The sequence below is a fragment of the Rhinolophus sinicus genome, chromosome 16 (genome assembly GCF_057876585.1).
Source record: "Rhinolophus sinicus isolate RSI-liver-muscle chromosome 16, RSI-T2T, whole genome shotgun sequence".
Taxonomy (NCBI): Eukaryota; Metazoa; Chordata; class Mammalia; order Chiroptera; family Rhinolophidae; genus Rhinolophus; species Rhinolophus sinicus.
The window spans coordinates 131,528,631-131,549,075 of record NC_142516.1 but is presented as its reverse complement, the minus strand read 5'-3'; the positions used below and the strand labels follow the sequence as shown (position 1 = coordinate 131,549,075).

The 20,445-nt window shown below is 47.6% G+C and overlaps 1 long non-coding RNA gene across 1 annotated transcript in view; it reads left to right on the top strand.

The window, feature by feature from the left end:
* The window catches only part of LOC109456088 (uncharacterized), a 139,791-nt gene that overhangs the window by 79,157 nt on the left and 40,189 nt on the right, over nucleotides 1–20,445 (top strand). The gene's annotated exons all lie outside the window — the stretch shown is intronic.

The window sequence follows — 20,445 nt, the reverse complement described above, 5'->3', positions numbered from 1 at the left end:
TTAAAACTCGAGGGTATAGGCATGGACTTTTGTTTAATAACATGTATGTTACTAACCATGTGTCGGGCTCTGTTCTAATCGCTTACAGGTATTAACTCGTTTAATGTTCACACTAACCTTAGGAGTTAGGGGCTCATGTTTCCATTTTACAGCTGGACAGACAGGGAACTGGCCTAAGAGCTTCCAGCTAGTCAGTCTGACTCCAGTCTGTTCTCCTAACTGTGCTTCTACTGTGGTCCTACCTGAAGTTTTTGTTTCTAGGAGGCCTGGTTGCTGCATCTTGGACTGAGTGTGGCTGGGGTGGGGGTGGGGGCATCTGGCCACGTCCAGCAGCAGACGAGCAAAGTGCCCTGGATGAGCAAGCCCTTTGAGGAGGTCTTTCTGCAGGGATAGCAAATAACCCAAAGCATATGGTGACCGACAGGATAACACCCAGGGGACAGAATTGAGGAGACGGGCCCTCGTGAAAGGCAGGAGGGTCCCAGTGATACAGAATCTGGAAACTTGAAAGTCCGGGTAGGCAAATGACCACAGGGATGTCTGTTATTCATCACGGAACTCCAGGAGTTAGGGAACAGGGAAGGCACTCTGCCAATCCAGGGGATGCGGAATTTCACTGAGGGGGGCTCAGGCCCCAGACAAGGTGAAGATGTGGCATCAGAAGTGGCAAGTGGTGTCAGAGCATTCAGGAAAAAGGACTTGATGTGGAGCCCCGGGTCTGGACTGGGAGCAGCTGCCCCAGGAAGACAGGACTGGCTTTGGAACTCAGAAACGGGGGTTTAATCCCCAGACCTGCCCCTTTTGCTCCTTGTGTGACCAGGGCAGCCTGGTTAACCTCTCCGAGCTTTGGTTTCCTTATCTTAAACAGTGGGTAATGCTAACTATCTTGCAGGATGGGTGGGGGGCAGACCAAATCAGATCATATTTGCTTACATAGAGACTGGCAAATATAAGGTGCTAACCAAATGTCCTTGTGTGTCTTTCAATGACTCTTGTCCTGGATGGGGATTGATCTTAGAAACTGAGGGTGGGACCCAGCCAGAAGATGAGTGTGTGGAGGAGAGGCTGCAGAAGGTAAGAGGCTGGAGGGCTCTGGAGGGAAAGGCCAGGAAGGCGGAGCCACTGAACAAACTGCCTGTCCACCCTGATGTCAGCAAACCCCCTGCACTGGGGTCATCAAGTTAGTCAGTGGCTTTGCAAGACCTTCTGGGTGCTAACCCCTGGAGCAGGTAACTGGAGGCCTCGGAAGGGGAGGCCACCGAAGAACTACCTGGGGTTTCAGGTTAATGCATTAAAAATCATACCCAGAGCCAGGGAGCAAGCGGGCTCTGGTCAACAAAGCTTGCCCTCGGCATTCCCTCCACAACCCTTCTAGCATGTTCTCTCCTGTCTGCAGGCACTCTTCATCTCCTCATCTGTAAAATGAGTGGATTTGGATAAGAGGATGACTAAGGCTGATTATACACCTCCCTTGGCCTTAAAGATCAAATGTTTTATTTTTCTCTTAATCTGAAAATTTAGAAGAATCACTTCCAAGGTAGAGGTCTATGTTTAATACAGATGGACTAACAGAAAGAATCACAAATTGAAAGTAATGATAGTAAGAACAGGAACCTTAGCTCTAGAGTGTTCTAGAGTGCTCTAGAATTGATGATGTTGCCTCGTGTCTTTGGTTTAATATTTCTAATATTCCATTTTGTAGATGAGGCTACTGAAGGCCAGAGGAGTTAAATGACTTGCTTGAGGTCACACAGGTGATTAGTGGTCAAGTCAGGCTCCAACCCAGGGTTTTCCAGGCTCAACTCTCATACAAAGTAACTGTGTGAAGGCACTGCCCATATCTAGGCCTCAATCTCCCCATCTGTAAAATGGGCAGATTGTCCCTCTGGCCATACAATGTTATGATCTTATGATTTCTCTGTCCTTGAGGGTGTGGGGCTTTCTCTTGGTGCTGGCTGGTAAAAATCTGTCTTGGTCTCCAGACAGTTTGGAAGTCACCCTATTTCTTCCTCTCATTGCTAACATGACTGCTGCTAGCAAAGACTTGGACGTAGGCCCTGGAGGGTGGCCTCGCTGATGGCTCTGGATTCTCCTTTCACTGTGTAGGCTGTGGAATCAGCTGTTTCAAAATCGCAATGCTTTGGATTGTAAGGAACTGTAGAGGTCATCCTGTGTCCGGAAAGGCCTTGCTTGGTGGCTGTTTTAGTCCAAGTCCTTGCCTTCAGGAGGATGGACCAGATGACCTAATAAAGTTCCTAATAAAACTGCCTGGGCAGATCCCCAACCTCCTTCTTCTTTAAAGTCTCATTGAAAAAGGAATGTCTACAGCAGTCCCTGGGTAACACATTACAGTGTTTCACAACCCTCCTAGCCAGGAAGCTGTTCTTAATGTTTAACCTTAATCCCTCCCGCTGTAATTTAAGGCCCTTTCCTCTTGTTGAGTGCAAATGGAGAACAGCTGCTCACGCTCATCGTCTGACATCAGCTATTTCTCAAGATGACCCTGTGAGACAGGCCAGGGTCATTAGACCCAATTTGGTGCTCAGCAAATATGTATTTATTCCTGTATGCACGGGCTGGAGGCTGGTTTGCTGGGCACGATGAAGAGGTGCAAGTTTTTCAGGGTGTTTCTTTGGAGGTTTATCTATTGATGTCTGTATTACCCTAGGGATGGCAGAGGGCAGAGACTCCGCCCTTAGGCTGCTTTGTGAAGGCCCTTCTTCCGCTCTCCGTGGCAGAGGCTACCTTCTGGACAGGAACAGTTTTATGAAGGTGGATGAGACTTTAAACTTGAGGCAGCCAATCTGAGGAAGTGTCCAGTTGAAAGCATCTGGCTCTTTCTTTGCCGTGGATACAATTGTGTTTTGGGGATATCTTTCCAATCGGCAAAGCTGGGACCACGAGGGCACAATGGTTCCCTGCCCTCCTGGGGCGGGGGCCAAGTTGAGAGCAAGGGGAAGAGCTCTGAGGGTTATGTGACCACAGGGAAGTTGTCCTTGCCTTACGTCCTCTCTGAAGGAGGCAGGGGTGAAACATAACCTAGCAATTTCCCAGCCCCACCATCACTAAGAACAACAGTATTGACAACAAGAACGGACAACAAAAGCCAAGTGCCTGCGGGGTAAAACGTGCCCTTCTCAGCTCAAATCTTATCTGGTTCTTGCTCTCTTTCTGGTTTATCTGTGTTTACAGAAACTCCGGTAACATGTTTGGAAGAACAGGTGAGCAAGGATGAGAGAATGTCAGAGGCCTGGGCCAGCGCCTCCACCCCTTCCTGGTTTAACTTTTGACGGGATCTTCACATCTGCCTGAGCAGTGTTGCTTATGGCTTCAGAAGCCCCAGTTCCTGCACCTGCTACACGCCTCTTCCCAAAGGGCAGAAGACTCTGCTTGATGAGCGGACTCTAAGGCCCAACCTTTCCCTGGAACCCCCTCCTGGGCTCCTGTTCTGCAGGAGGCTGCATTCCCATCCATAAACCTTCTCCTCTCCAGATGTTTATCAGAGGCCTGGATGAAAGCTGTCCATGTCGTAAATCTCTCTCTGTGGCTGTCAGGCCCCAGGGCAGCTGAAGAAGGTTGACAGCCCTTTGGGCCACAAAGGAAAAAATTTGCTCTACTCCACCCACTCCCATCTCTGCCAAGAAGCTGTCCTCTTAGGAGCCACTGCTGGCCTTCCATTCCTGGGAGCTGCTTGTTTGTGGTGAGGGAGAGAAAGCAGAGGCTTTGAAAGAAGGGGGAGGCAAGGGAGAGGGGTGCAGCAGTGACCCGTGTGTGTGTGTATGTGTGTGTGTGTGTGTGTGTGAGAGAGAGAGAGAGAGAGAGAGAGAGAGAGAGAGAGAGAGAGAGAGAGAGACCGAGTGCCTTCACCTGCGTGGTTGTGAAATGCTTTATGGTGCCTTCATAGGTGGATAGAGAGGGTGGTGAAGACTGAAACTCAGAGCCACAAACACCCTCAAGGACCCTTGAACCCAACCCCTCAGCAGGTTGAAGGACTTGCTCACATCCCACAACTCGGGCTCATTAGGGAGGCCAGACCACAGAACCACCCTCCCAACTCCCAATCAAGAGGAGAGTATCCAGGCCCTAGGAATCATCCATCAAGCTTCGAAACATCGAGAAAGGGCTGAGAATGGGGAGAAAGGGCTGCTACGCTTTAGAAAATCCCTCCTCGCCCTTCTTCAGCCTTCATGGAGCCAGTGCCTGTGGGTTTTTGCAGATACCTCAGGGTCTGACACCCACAGGAGATTCAAGGCTGGTGGAGAAAGTGAAGTGAAACTACAGGAGCTCCGAAACAACTGGGTGGTGCGAGGCTGGTGTGCTGGCGAGGGTGCCTGGCCCAGGGCAGACTCTGTGTCCTGGTGGGCTGGAGGAGTTTCTTGTGTCGATACGGAGGTGGGCTTACACTTCTCTGTTTGCCCCAGGACACATGGAAGCTTTTGGGCTGAGATTTTAACTCTCCAGAAAGGGGTGGAAGGACATTTAGGCAAACTCTCACCATTCTCTTTCCTCTTCCGAGCTTCCCTAAGAATCAGAAGTGCTAGTGAAGGGGTGTAGAAATAACTTAGCGTATCCCTTTCATTTACTCAGGAGGAAAAGCCTTTCATGTACCCAGAGAAGAGAAGGGACTCATAGCAGAAAGGAGAGCCCCGGGCAGAGAGCTCCTGGGCCTAGGGTGGGGATTCCAGGAATTCAAGCCTCAGCGGATCACAAATTGCTGTCAATAAACTGCATATGTGCTTGTATAAAACACATAAACGCATATGGCCACGATTTTGGACAAATGCCTCACAGATAAAAGTAGCTTTAAATCCTCTATAAAATGTTAAAGTCTAATCCTTAACTTCTAGCAGCTCAGCAGGCTCTCAAGAGCGCAGTGGCAGCTTTGAGGTTGACAGTTCAGCATTCAATGTGTAAAGAAGAGGCAGAGAAGCAAAGGGGATGAAGACCTGAGATTTGGAGTCACAAAGGCTTGGGTTCCAGTCCACGCTGGGCTTTTGTGAGCTGTTGACCTTTGCAAATTGCCTCGCAGCTTCCTCATTTGTACTTGCTTCATAGGTAGTTGTACCAATGAAATGGTATCTGTTCTTAGGGCAGTGCTGGAGACATAGTATGTGCTCAATAAACGCTACTTTTAGAGATACCTTGCGATCTTGGTCTAAGTCACATTGAAAAGGACCTCATTCTGGGAGGAACCGGGATAGGATGTGAGAAATTTGGCTCTGTTGAAACCTAGTGACAAATCACCCACAAGGTGAAGCCCTTGAGGGACTGGGTTCTATTAATTCAGAATATTTATCCCAGTTTTAGTTGTTGCCAGTGGATTGAGTGGCTTTAGGGCCTCTGTGCGTCTGTGTGTGTGTGTGTGTGGGGGGGGGGGTGTGGGTTCACCCCTGCTCTGAGCATTAGGGCTTTGTTATGGTTTGTATTGTGTCCCCCTCCAAATTCTTATGTTGAAGTCCTAAGCCCTCAGTGCTTCAGAATACGACTGTATTTAGAGATAGGGTCTTTAAAGTGGTAAGTAAGCTAAAATGAGATAATCAGCATGGGCCCCTACCTGTTACGACTGGTGTTCTTATAAGAAGAGGGAATTTGGACACAGATACACATACAGGGAAGACCCTGTGAAGACACAGGGAGAAGACAGCCATCTACAAGCCAAGGAAAGAGGCCTCAGAAGAAACAACCTTGCTGACACCCCCATCCTGGACTTCTGCCTCCAGAACTGTGAGAATATACATTTCAGTTGTTCAGGCCACTCCATCTGTGGTAACTGATTATGGCAGCCAGAGTTGACTAACACAAGTTCTGCTCCGTCTTCCTCTTGAGACCTGGAGAAGCAGCAACGGCTTTTCAGATTCCACGACAGCCAGAGGGGAAGGGACCACAGACCAGAGCTTCTTAAATTTTTTGGTGTTTGAAAATCTTATCTAGGAGAGCCTGTTAAAAATGAAGACTCCGTGACCATACCTCTCATGGAGAGTCTTATCTGGTTATGTCTGGGGTGGGGGGGGGGTGTGTGCCTGGGGTGAGTTGGATGACAGGGTCCATTCCCCGAGGGGCACCGCCTTAACCCTCAGGCCCACCCAGGCCTTCCTTTTGGAGGTTAGTGCTGAGGGGAAGCTGGCAGGTGCTGCTCCTCCGTCACCCAGGAGGGTAGCTTGTTGGTTGGGCTGGAAGCTCCCAGATCTGCCTGGACACGTGCCTGCTCCCTGCACACCCCCCTCCCCCACCTTCCAGTTCTGCTGACAGCTGGAGGCCTGGAAGCCCCTGTCTGCCTTTCAAACCTGTGGCAGAGTGAACCTGGCCCCCAGGCCATGTCGGGTGTGGGAGTGAGTGGGGAGCTTCATAGGTTCCCTGTTGGGATGGGCGTGGAGAAGTTATGAACTCTTTGGCGTCTTGCTCCTGTCAGCTTCCAGCATGACATACGCACAAAGGTACCTTTTATAGGTGGGGAAATTATAGGTACTGCCACTTCAAAGGCCTTGGCAACCAGAGCTCCTCTTTGATAGATGACAGTATTATTAATGGTGATTTATTGCTGGGGCCATTTTGACAACAGAAATAACCAGTTTCCCTACCTTCCTGGGCCCCATCCCCCAACACCTTGCTGGTTTTTTTTTTTTTTTTTGGCTTTGGGGTTACCTCCCTGTGCATGAAGGCTGGGGCATCTGTTTAACGCACACAGTGAGGTATCTGGCTTATTAACTTGTCATCATGTGTCATAAAGTTTAGTGAAATGCTGGCAGATTGTAATCCTAAACAGGGCAATTACCCTATTATTAAAGCGGCTTTCTTTCTTTCTCTCTCTTTATTTTTCTTTCTCTCTCTGTACCCCACCCCCTTTCCTGGGTGGGTTTGTTCTTACCTCTGTCCTACTTGCTTGATTAGTCACAAGCAGGAGTCTGCTGCTTTGCAGTGATCCCAGAATCAGCGTGGCCTTACTGGATGGAGCTCATGGGAAAGCGGACTAGAGGAGGGCTAACCAGCCCGCTGCTTGTTAACTAACCTAATGACTAACTAACCTACCCAACTGGGTCGTGGAGATTATGGGCTGTCCCCGCCAAGGCTGCTGCAGGGAGGCAGCAGCGAAAAGCAGGAGGTGGTGGGATAGCTTCTGCTCCCTGGCACCAGTGGCAGCGAGGTTGGAAAGAGGAGGCAGAGCTAAGCGGGGGTACTTTAGCTTCCATTCCCTTTGCTGTGGACTTGGGTTTCTTTCCAGAGTTTATCTCCCTCTGCCTTTTGCCAGGTTGCTTTTGGATCTGGAAGCAGAGGTGGAAAATACAATAGAAAAGGGAAGTAGTGATGGGGCGGTGGGGAGATGGAGGGAGAAGCCTCACTTGATCTGAATTTGAGTCCTGGTTGCCAACCGGTTGCCATTCCTCAGCTGGAGACTTGGTTTCTCAATCTATAAAACAGGGTGATCATTCTTATCTCGTGTACTTTACATGGTTTTAGAGAGGACCAAATTAGATACAGGATATGAAAGAGGATGGTTAATAGTGAATCATTCCACAAATCTGAGGGATTATTGTAATTTCATATTTGCCATTGCAGTCTTGTTTCGTGTCTTATTGAATCTCAATTCCTGTTATTCCAAAGGGTTTTAAATATGCTGAGATCCAATCTCCTTTTTCTCTATATTCCTCAAGGTTGTGATGATCTTTGTTTCTAAATGTACTTGAGAGGCTTATTTGACTTATGGTCTGAACCATGGGAATTGTTAGGCACATTCGTGACAAATAGTTGTTATACGTACAACGCCAAGTTAAGAATGCAGACATGAATAGGTTGGAGGCACAACTGAAATAACTGAACACTGTTTGCCAGATCTTGGAAGGACCTTACAGATGGGCTAGTTTAATTATCCCATTTTACAGATTTGTAAATTGAGGCTCAAAGAGGTAGAACAACACTCCTAAAGTCACCAGATGAACTCTAGGCAGAGCGAGGACTAGCACTCTTGTCCCTGACTCCCAGTCCATTGGGAGGAACACCTTGCCCACCTGGTCTCCAGGTCTTCCTTCTCCTCTGCTGTAAGGAGAGACTTCACCTGCTCACTTACTGTGTTTCCCCAAAAGTAAGACCGGGTGTTATATTAAGGTTTGCTCCAAAAGACGCATTAGGACTTATGTTCAGGGGATGTCTTCCTGAAAAATCACGCTAGGGCTTATTTTCTGGTTAGGTCTTACTTTCGGGGAAACACAGTAGCTCTCAGGAAAGAATCTGCGAGCAGTCACTTCCACCCTAGTGTGAATTCTAGTCAATATTTAATTCTCTCAGACGTATTTGGTTTACTAGCCTTATCCTCGGTTATATAGAGCTGGGCTGCCCCCGTCAACAGAGTTGCTAGCACTGGTGAGAAGAGAGGCAACGCATTTTTGAGCCAGGGACTCATGATTCTCACGCCCTGAAATCATACCAGTTGCCTGCTCCATAGGGCAGCAAGGGCTGGGTACTGCTTCCAGAATTACATAGCTCTGGATCAAGATCTATGTGTTCATCGTTTAGAGTGTGTTTGTCAGGACCTGTCAGGGAGAAAGGTTGGGTAGATGTATGGAGTCAGACATATTTAAAAATGGGACCAGCAGACAGATTTAAAAATGGAAAGTCGCCAGACAGAATGAAGGTAGCCCCTAAACACCCTGTACCATCTGTTTGTTTTCTGCTTTCCTTTGCAAAGTTGGAGAGCACAAGAAGACAGACGAATGTTAAGAACTCAAAGTTACAAGTGCCTGGTGCAGGGAGATTTTCTGAGCCCCTACTGTGTGCCAGGCGCTGTCTTATGTGCAGAGTGGTGAGGAAAAGATACACCATTCAAGCTCTCAGAGCTCAAGTCTAGAGACAGGGCCACAGGCAAGGGAGAGGAGAGGTTTTCTCCATGGCAAGTATGCTGGGTGTCCCTGCTCTTCCCTGTGAAGGGAACCACAGTGCTCTTTCTGCAGGTCACCTTGAACCTTTGGTAGAATGCATTGAGATTTAACACTGATAAGATTATTGGTGAGACTTTTGTTGGTTGGTCAAAGGGGACAGAGAGGATTTGAAGATGATTTGAGGTACTGAGCTTGGAAAGTCAGAGCTGTAGCAAGAGCATAAGAGAGAACAAAAAAATAGGATGCAAAAGGGAATAGAGTCACTCTGGTTTTAGACATGTAGATTGCAATGAGGGAAGGCAGCCACATGCAAATGTCCTGCTGGCTTTAGAAAAGTGTCCTGGAACCTGGGGACAAGGGCAGAGGTAGCCATGCAGGGCCTCAGCCTAGACAAGACAGGTGGTGCCTGAAGCCATGAGAAGAGACATTATCTCTACAGACGGAAGGAGAGTTGCAACACTGAGTCTCCCAGGTGGGCAAATACAACTTGAGCTGGGATGGCAAGTGGCATTGCTTTCTTCACTCAGCTCTTTGTTCGGTGGTCACTTGAGAGTTGGTGAGGCTGACCTGTCGCCCCGTGGGTCCTGGAGCACAGAGAGGAGTAGAGAATAAAGAAGGACCAAGGCGGGGCTCCTACCCTTGCCCATTCCCCAAGTCCATAATGGGATTTATGGCTTTGCTGACTGTGTGTGGTTCTGACGTGGACAGACTGTCCCTGACTCCTTACAGATTTGCCAGGTCAAGGCCTTCTCTTGCCCTCTGAATTTAGAGGGAAAACACTTGTGGTCTCCTATTTTCATCGGCAATTTCAGATTATCTGACGTAATATATGTCATTCACAAACTGTGTGACGTTGGACAATTCACTTCATCTCATTGTGACTCATCTGAAAAATAGGGGTCTAGCACTTGCTCTGCTGACCTCGTCCAATTGTTGTGAAATAATAGCTACGGACATCATGGATAGCAGGTATTTTGTAAACTTTATGGTGATATGCACGGGTTAGTTCTTGTGATGATGGCTCTTTTCTGTTATCTGGACTACTTGGAAGACCGCCCCCTTCTCTGAGGAAGCTCCAGGGGCAAATGCTCCTGACCCAGGATGCCTGGAAGGACCAGATTCCTGGTTTACAGGACAGGGCGGATCCTTCTCCCCAGGATCTGGGGCTGAAGGAGAATACTCTGCTTTGTGTGTGTGGGGAGGTCTTCTGAGAGCCACGCCACACCCCGCTCCACCTGAGGGGGGTGCCCAGTCCCAGTTCTGTGTGGAAGCACCTTGCCTGGCCCCAGGGCCAGCCCCATGTAGCGAGGTCTCAGAGATGTGAAACCCGAAAGGCAGCTTGCTGCTGTTGGCTCTGGTTCTGACAGGTATCTCAGCCAGAGCCTGGGGATAAGGGAGATAGGCAGGTTGGACTCCTTTCTTCCTTGAGTTGATAATTGCTGGGCAATCGCAGCTCTGTGTAATTGCTAAATAAAACCTCTTGCCCCAGCGTGATAGATTTATGGCTGAGACACCTTATCTGAATTGAGAATATTTCAAGTGAGTGTACATGGGTGTGTGTGGGATAGGAAGGGAGAAAAGCCAGTTGCACAAAAATTTCCAGAAGTGCTCAGTAAATTCCTACCCTTCCTCCCTTCCCTGAAGTATTAACCAGAAGCTCTTTCTAGATCTGCCAGAACGTATATATCTATGGATCTTTTCCAGAACCTAGGGCAGTGTAGACACAACATGAAATATTGGCCTGTGATGATGAAAACGATGATGAAGATTGTGGCCTGGAAGAGAATTATATTTTTGACAACTTTAATTTAATTCAATTCAGCAAATATTTAACAAGTGCCCATTCTTGCCCAGGGCTATGAAAGCTATTATTATTTTTTTCAGGGGGGAGGTGGAAGGCAGAGGAAGGAAAGGCAGTGAGAATATAAAGAAAGATGACACAGGCTCTTTTCTGTAGAAACTTGTTCTATTTTGAAGAGCCAGGACTTGCACAAACTGGCTTGATGGGAGTGGGATAGGGGCAGGAGGCATTGGGGCGCCTCTAATCCCTGCCCAGCTTCCCCCTCCCCCAGCCATGTGAGCTGAGGGACAGCACTTTTTCAGGGCCTGATAATAAAGATCAGAGCCTTCAGCCCTGGAGGTGGTGAAGCAGAGGGAAGTGTGTGCTGGGTCCTGGGGTCGGGAACACACTTACTTTCCCGTTATACTTGCGACTACCCTGCTGCCTTCAGAAGAGCCTGGCCCAGGTTCTCTGGAAGTTAATGGGCACCTCAACCACATCAGAACAGGTGACTACTTTTCCATTTAGGTGTGCCTTTTCTGCTATCAACGGTTGGTGCTTTCCTTAAGGGCCCTTCTTTTTCTCCGTTTATTTAACTTGGGCGTAGGACGTAGGGACTGATGACAGCCATGGTAATGGGAGGGAGCGGATAGAGGAAGGAAGCTGAATTTATTTGAACACCTACTGTGTGCCAGTTCCAGATAAAATTTTATCTTGGGAGGAAGAATCATTGTCTTAGAATCTGAAAACATTTGAACTGGAAGGAAAGTTAGAAACCACGTGGTCTCTTCTCCTCTTACGGATAAGGAAGCAACTTGCCCAAAGTCCCCTAGCTTTCTAATTGTTTTTCTTTCTAGGAAAGCAATTGTTCTATAATAATCCTTTATAGGCAAAAATGTTTTATGAGATACCTGCCTCATTCACCCAGTGGGATGACTGTCTCCTTGCACTCATGGACCGGGGCCAGCCTCCTTACTTCACACCAGCCTATGGGGGACCAGCCCTCTTCAGCACCCACGTACCCAGCTCCCTTGTGTTACAACACCTGCCCCAAATCCCAAGACTGGTCACTGCTAATTTTCTCGCCTGTTGTGTCTTGGTATGTCATATCCCCCTCAGGAATCAAGGGGTTATGAGCATAAGTGGTTATCAGCCTCTGATATAGTGCAAATAGGAGAAGTTTGGGTGTGCCCATTCTTACGTTGATGTCCTAACCCTTAGCACTTCAGAATGTGACTGTATTTGGAGACAGGGTCTTTAAAGAGGTCATTAGAGTGGGCCCTGATCCAATATGACTGATGTCCTATAAGAAGAGGAAATGTGGACACAGACAGGTACAGTGGGAAGACCACGTGAAAACACAGGGAGAAAACGGCCATCTGCAAGCCAAGGAGAGAGACTTCGGAAGAAACCAACCATTGCCATACTTTGCTCTTGGACTTCTAGCCTCCAGAAGCATGAGACAATACATTTCTGTTTCATATGCCACCCAGTCTGTGGTATGTTGTTAATGACAGCCCTAGCTAGCCAATACAGGCATATCTCGTTTTACTGCACCGAGCTTTATTGTGCTTCACAGATGCTGTGGTTTTTACAAATTGAGGGGAAGAACCCCCTCCAGCTAAAAGATTACAACTCACTTTAATTGTTATACTTGCTTTATTGTGGTGGTCTGGAACCGAACTCACAACATCCCTGAGATATGCCGGTACACCTGGGCTCTTGCAGTCACCTGGCGAGGAGTGGTTCCAGTCAGGGAGTTCTGAGACCAGGCAGGGGGTGGGAAGCTCCCAGGCAGGCTCGGAGGGGGAAGTTTTGGGGTGACAGGAAGGCTAGAATGGCTTCTCCAATCCCTGGCAAAGTAGCCTGGGCAACTGAATGTGTCAATGGGACTTGGTGTGAGTGAGGCAAACTTAGTGCCAGGAAACCTGGGCTCTGTTGATGCTCGGTCCTTCTCCTGTGGGGTTTTGTTCAAATTCCTTCACTTCTCTGGGTCTCAGTTTCTCCTCTGTGGCATGGAGAGACTAATGCCTGACCAACTGACCTGAAAGGCTGTGGTGTGGATTAAATGAGAAAATGCATCAGTGTTTTGCCACGTTAGTGATGGTGATGAAAATGATGGCACTTTCTCTCCCCACCGGGGGTGTTGGTGCCCAACCCTGGTTTTACTCTGCCATTGAGGAGGAACCAAGGCTTTCCTGGAAGTAGGGCTGCTGCTGCTGTGTGCGGGTCTCATGCAGAGAGTCTGCATTGAGGTGAGACTTCTCCTGGGTGTCCATTTCCCCTCAGTAAGGAGAACGCTCCACACCATCAGTCCTTGGGCTGACAGTAAAGCATTTGAGCATCTGTGTCCATTTTCCTCCAGGTCTTAATTTTTCTAAATTACAAATGCAATAATGCATTGTGTAGAAAAATTAGAAAATACAGATAAAACAGAAAAATTTTAAAAATGTATTACTCTACCACTGTCAACACCAAAGGTATATATCCTTTCAGCCTGTGTATGTAGGTGTATGAATTTTCACAACAATGAAATCCTGTTGTACATAATGTTTTTTTTTTTATTAGTTTCAGGTGCACAAGACAAAGTAATACTTAGACGTTTATCATTTATATCCCTCACACTGTGTGAACCCCCCTCCCCCATCCACTATCCCTCTGACATGGCACACAGCCATTACATTTCCACTGTCTCTATTCCTAATGCTGTACTCCGCTTCTTGTAAGTATACACATACATATATATACATATATATATATATATATATACACATATATACATACAATTATAGTTGGCATTCATTATTGTTCAGCTTCAGCTTCAGGTGTACAGTACAGTGCAGTGATCAGGTATCTACATCACCCCTGAGGTGGTCTCCCAAATGAGACACGTGTCCATCGGATACCCTAAAAAATCTTTACAACAATATTGATTACATTCCCCAAATTAATTTTCAAAACCCCGTGGCCATCTTGTGGTTACCGACTGTTTTCTAATCCCCTCACCTTCCCCCTTATCCCCACCCTCCCGCCCATCTAGCAACCCTCAGTTTTTTCTCTATGTCTCCAAAATGTACATAATGTTTTATAACCTATTTTTAAAAATCAACAACGCAAAGAAAAATCAACCTCGTATCACAAACATCTTTCCACATTGACTCAAATTCATTTTCATCATCATGTTTTAGTTAGGACTCTGTTCCGATGGGTTGTTTTAGAGGCCTCTAAACAGGTGAGAGAGGGAAGGGTTCACTAGGCAATTACTTCTCTCTGCACAGGTGTTTGTTCTCAGGTACGTAGTGTCCTGGGTCTCACTGGAGGCAGGTGAGGTTTGGAGAGAACACTGACCTTGGGGTCGAATAGGCCAGGAGTCTACCTGCAGCTCTGCCATTTATAAGCTGTAGACAGGGAAGGAGAGGGCCCTGGGCGAACCACGTACCATGTCTGGGCCTCCATAAGGGATTAATGGCATAGTGTAAGTAAAAGAGCTCTGTAAACTATTAGTCGAAACTCATGGATGAACAAAGGCTAGTTTGCTGCTTTTGCCAGAGTAAAGTCAACGTCTTGAGGGTCATAAAACACCATAAAGGAATGAGTCTGGACTGTGGGAAGGAAGAGAGTTTGCAAAAGAAAAATCATATTCTAGTTTTGAGAAATGAGTTGGACTTTGAGAACAGACTTCTTGGTAAATGATGAGGTGGGCAAGCTTGATTTGGAAGGAGAGAAGAAAAAGATAAATTTTTGGAAGCCAGAAACCAGGGTTCCTAATAAACATTGGTAGTGATGACCACGAAAATGATGATGATGATGATAACACAGAACATTTACTATGTGTCAGATACGGTGCCAAGTACTTGCCAAATATTAATGCTGCTAATTCCCTGAACATCCCTATGAGTTAAATATGATTATTATTCCCATTTTATAGATGAGGACACTGAGGCACAGAAAGATTAAGTAACTTGTCTCAGGTCACACAGCTGGTAAGTGGGGGAGCCAGGATCTGAGCCCAAAGCACACCTGGGACCAAGTAGGTAGGTTTGGAGAGCAAGAACATTCTAGAAAGATGGAATTGAAGACATGAATGTTATATCTATTTGTCATTGTCTATTTGGAGACAACTGGCAGTGAGTGAGTAGTTTCACTTATACTCAAGGAGACCAGCTGGAAGGCAGTTTGGTCTGTGACAATTTGGGAAGTTGAGGGGTAAGGAAGCAGGGCAGAAGGCGTTTCATTATTCCTCCAGAGTCCCAGGGAGGTGACCAGTGGGAGGGAGCTGCCTGCTAGGCTTCTTGACCATAGGTCTCTACCACGAGGAAGAGAGATTGGTGCAAACTGCCCCTATGGCTTAAGAGGGATTCTGGTATTGAAAGTTGTGGCCTGGCTGTGTATCTACCCTTGATTGGAATCTCTTTGTTCACCCAGGAGTCAGTCTTCCTCTTCTTCTCTTTCCTCATCATCCTTCCTTCTCTCCTGCCCATTCTCTTTCCCCTTCAAGCACAGCTTGGTGTGGCAGCCATAGGAGGCCTGGGTAGAAGAGATGGAGAGAGTCATTTCCCTGTGGGGGTGGTGCAGAACCTCCAGGAGTTTCCCTGAGGCCCTGGAGAAATTTGGAGGATGTTCTGTGTTCCATCCATTTCAGTGTCAACGTAGGAAGGAGGAGAATGGAACAGCCATGGTCAGGGGGCCTGCTGCCAGCAGAACCCATTTGGACAGGTTGACGAGCCAAGGACTCAGTCCTGCGGATGGTGGTCAGGCAGGGCTGCTCAAAGTGCACGTGCCGATCAGAGTCACTTGGCTGTGCTTGCCCGAAACAGCATCCTGAAACCCTCCCTGCGCCCTCTGAGAGCCCTCAGGAGAGATGCTGGTCTCCTGTAAGTGGGGGAGAGGCTGTGCTGCAGGAAACACAGCGGCACCTTCTGTCGAAGGTGCTGGAAGCTGGGGGAGGCCTTAGCAACGTGAAACAAGTGGTGTGGTTGTGAGGAGTGGATTTGCTGACTCAATCAGCACGGTGCTGTGTGCTGTGCTGGGTGCCAGGGACCGAGGTCACCACCACAAACCCCAGTGCCTGTGTTCGGCAGGCACAAAGCGCTACGCAGGGATGTCAGGTAATCGTGCCGAGTGGCGTGCTGTAGGTCCAGAGAGGGTGTTTGGGCCTGTGGAAGAGGCTGGCTGGGCTGTGCATGGAAGAACCCTCAGACGGGACAACCTGTACAGAGAGAGCTCTGCTCCTTCCCACTGTGGATCCCTTGTCAGGGAACTGTCCCTTTTCTGTATATTTTAAAACTTAAAAAAAAAACAAAAAAACAAAACTTAGTTGTTAAACCAACAATGAATCAAATCTTTCCATGTTGATTCAAATTCATCTACATCTTTATCACCTTTCTCAGGTAAGACTCTATTCCAATGGGCAGTTCTAGAGACGCCCCTAAATAGATAAGAAGGGGAAAGGCTCTCTGGGAAGTGACTTCTCTCTGTGCAAGTACACGCACGCGTGCACACACACACACACACACACACACACACACACACACTCACACACACTTACTTCTAAAATTATGTACTTTATGGCACCATATGTGTTGTTAAAAAATTAGTTTGGAAATTTTCAAACATACACAAAATTAGAGGGACGAGCATAGTGAATCCCCATGTACTTATCTCCCAGCATCTACGATTATCAACATTTTGCCAATTTTGTTCCATCCACCTCCCCAGCGTATTATAAAAACCAGTCATGATCACCTGCATTTCATCAATGCTTCAGAATGCATCATCTCACTCCATCCTTGCAGCAACCTGTTGAGGTAAGCAGAGTGGTCATTACGATTTTCATTTTATAAAGAGAAAACCAAGGCTCAGAGAGGTGAAGGAACTTTTCCAAGGCTACACAGCTAGTGAGTGGTAGAGCCAGACAACCTAGGTCTTCTGATGCCTAATCAGGTTTTTTCTCAGAGAACCATTCCAATTACATTTTAGGGTAGAGGCAGGGTGAGGGGGTGTGTCACAGCTCAGTTGGGGGTCCCTGGGACTCTCAACTTACCAGGTTGCGCACTCTGAGGTCTTCCTTTTACGTCCTTTCCTTATCCCACTCAGTTGCCACGCTGTTGGAGGGTCTGGGGCAGGGAAGGGCAAATTAAGCTCTCCTAGGTTTTTCATCGGTGGCTTCCTTGGATTGCGGCTGCAGGATGTTTATAAAACTCTGAATCAATTTAAGGCGCAGAGATTTTCAATCAGGGAGGCAGATTGCGCTGATAGGGTCAAAAGGCCTGTCGCCAGCGAGGATCACAGCATCTGACATATTAATTTGAGCTGTCAGAACCAATATGTGTAACAGAGGCGTGGAGGCACAGGCCCTGCTTCTGCAAAAGAGTGGGAAAATTTTTAAAAAGGGGGAAAAAATACAACCCTACCAGGGACTAACATTTCACAGATTCCTGTAGAAGCAATCCCGCCAGCATGTGACCACAATGCCCTCCAGTCCTGGGGAGGCTGCAAGTGGGGTGGGTGGGGAAGACTGGAGCCTTTTCCGTGGGGGGTGCTGGATTCATCACAGTGACCAGGGGCCCCCTGTGGCTGAAAAGTAAACTTTTCCTGGCTTTACACCTTTACTCCACCCCCCCCTTTGGCCTCCCCCCACAACACACACAATTTGAGTTCCAAAGCTCCTTTGCTGGCAGAGGGGGCCAATCTAAATCTCGCAGGAAGTGCATTTGTTGTTGTGAACCCTTTGATATCTAGCATGGGAACTGTCTGCCCTGGAGTTGGGCTCCTGGCAGGAAATCACCACGAATTCTGCCTCTTCCAAGGGTCACACACAACATCCCTCATGCCCAGCACCTTCTCCGCCTCTTTCCTACCCTCCTCTCAGTTTTCCTTGCATCTCTCTCAATCCTCAATCTCCCCACCCCCAGTTCCTTTCAGACTGCTTTGAACAATCCTGCCATTTCCTCAGGACCCCATTCCTTCCCTTGTTGCGATCTGGATGCCCGTGGTAGTAACTCGTGTGAACACACAGCGTGTCTGGTTTGTGCAGGTCCTGGCCATGCAAGGTGCATACTACATTCCCAGGGAGTCCATCTTGTCGGCTTCCGCATGTAAAGCAGGGTGGACCCCAAAAAGCCCAGTGGTATCCACATTTCTCGTACCAAGTGCTCATGAAAATATGGGAACTATAACATCATGGCCAAGACATAGTAGAAACTCCATTCCTGGGAGCCCCTGGGAGCCCCAGGCCATGACTGGGTTGGTGATCTATGCCATGGAAAGGAAGAATTACTCCCTATCCAGTGGAAACAACGGCTACTGATAAAATCAGCCATGGTGCTAGCTTTGGTCGTGATACAGCGGTCGTCCTCGTATATTAACACCTGAGCAAATGGAGACACAGCAGTCGGAGTAACTTGCAAGCCATTGCAGCCGCTGGTAAGAGGTGGGTGTAAGGTTTAGACACCTGTCTGAGTGATTGCAAAGTTCATGGCTGTCTGGGTCAGTCTCTGTCTTGCCAAGCCCTTCAGTGTGATGGGAATTTTTTGGGCAGTGGTGCTGGCAGGCCTCCCTTGGGGATGCAGAAGTTGATCCTATAACTCCCTTCCTAGACTGGCCTCTCACAATCTGATCGCTGGAAGACAACTTCTTCCCTTAAGACACTCTCTGCCCCGTCCTAAATCCAGTGTCAATCCTGGTTGTAAGTATTCAAGGTTTTTTCTTTTCAAAAACATATAGTGCTGCTTGTCATCAGGTGTCACCTGCTCTATTTCTCTGTGTCCCATAATAGAAGAAAACTAAATGAAAGATGTAAAATTTAGAGCAAAAGAAAACATCTCCCCCTTATTTTTGAATTCATTTTCCTCCTCCAACCAACCAAACAAAGAAACAAACAACCCTCCCAAACCCAAGATGGGAACATCCTTGCCGGGGAAAGAGGGGAGGGGTGGAGCAAGAAGCTAGAACATCATGCAGGAAGGGCAGGACACACTTCTAGGGGGGAGGGTGGGGTAGGCAGAATTCTAACGCAGCCTTCATGGCCTTCGTGCCTGCTGTTACTCTCTGGACCATGTCATGGGACATGACAAAAGAGATTGTGCAGATGTAATTCAGGCTATTAATCTGATGATCTTAAAATTGGGAGATTATCCAAGTGGGCCTAACCCAATCCTGTCGGCCCTCTAGAAGCAGAGACTTTCCTCCCACTGGTGGTAGAAGAGGGCATCAAAGAGATTGAAGTGTGAGAAAAATCTGATGTCAGGGGTGTCCTCTGTTGGTGAGTTTTCAAATTTTGTCATTTCTTCTGTCCTTATTAGGTAGAATTCTTCCAGAAAGAAGTGCTTTTACTCAACTATTGGGTTAGCTTGACATAGAGTTCATGCAGGAAAGGCCATGTAAATATTTGATTCTCCCCCTTATTCATCAATTTTCAAAGAAGGTTTTTTTTTCCTTTTTTTTTTTAATATGCTATGATACCAATCAAAATGCTAAAGTCCAGAGAATGGATAGGTCCCAGGGTGCTAGAAACAAGATTTTAACCTAAGCTTTCCGATGGTCCAGTTTGTGGGCTTAACTACTACTCTTGATTTCCTCTCAGAAAGAAGGAAAGATAGTTGTGGTATAATGTTAAGTGAATCAGGCAGACTATAAACACATACCTCTATGAACTGATGGGTATATTTATAGATGCATAGAAAAGGATGGAGGGAAATACAGCACGATTTTACAGGGTTATGCCTGAAAAGTTCAAGAACAAACATCCAGAACACTTGGATTCCTGTTTCTGTTCTGTTCTTAAAGGCTGCTGAGAAGGTAAGACTGCAAATTACTCAGACTGCTGTGTCTCCATTTGCTCTGGTGTTAATACCTATAGAGGGTATTGAGTTTCTCTTCTGTGACCAAGCAGAGCATGTTTCTTTGCCCTTGGAGGCTGGCAAGTGTAAGGTGGGGGTCTTGGAAGTGTCTTATTCTAGGAGAGAGAGGATGTGCCACCGTCCCTCACTTCAGGTTTCCCACAGGCTTTCTGTGGTGCCGTGCAGCATGGTTTGGCAGGGGATAGTGCATACTCTGGAGTCAGGTTGTTTCGGTTCATGTCTTTGCTTAGCTACCTTGCTGTGTGACTTTGGACAAGTGACGTAACCTCTTTGTGCCTCAGTTTACTCACCTTTAAAGTGAGGAGAGTCACAGTACTGACCTCGTAGGGTTTTGGAGGTAAATGACTTAGGGCACGTAAGATGCTGGACTTACAAAATGCTCAACACATGTTAGTTTTGCTTATGCAGGAGAGCCTGAGAGAAACACTGACTCTGGGTAGTTTTGCAGTTACGAGAATGTAAGGGAGGACCTCTTTCCCAGGTGCTGTGAGGACTCAGCCAAGCCCAGGCTCTCTGCCTCCTTGACACACATTTGTTTCCCCCGTCCAATTTACCTTGGCACAAAAGGATAATTCATTGGTATGTCCACATCCTGGCCCTCCACATAAATCTTCCCTCCTCGTGCATGTGGTGACAGCTCCCCAGGTCTCTTGGACTTTCTTCTCTGAGTTTCCCATTAATGTTGTCTACACGAAGAAAGATCCTGGCAGGCCTGCCTTTCTCTGAAGTCATCCTTCTTCACAGAGGAGCGGTGAGGGGTGAGGGGTGGGAGGCCTGAAGAAGAGGGAGCTGGGAGAAAGACCATCCCAGGCAGAATGGAACCTTGGGATCCAAGGTTGGGGGCTTTCACAGCAGCCTGTCCTAGAAATACACAGGCGAGCCACCTCCCAACAAGGGTTGCCCTGCCCAGCACTGCCCTCCCTGGCAGTCAGGG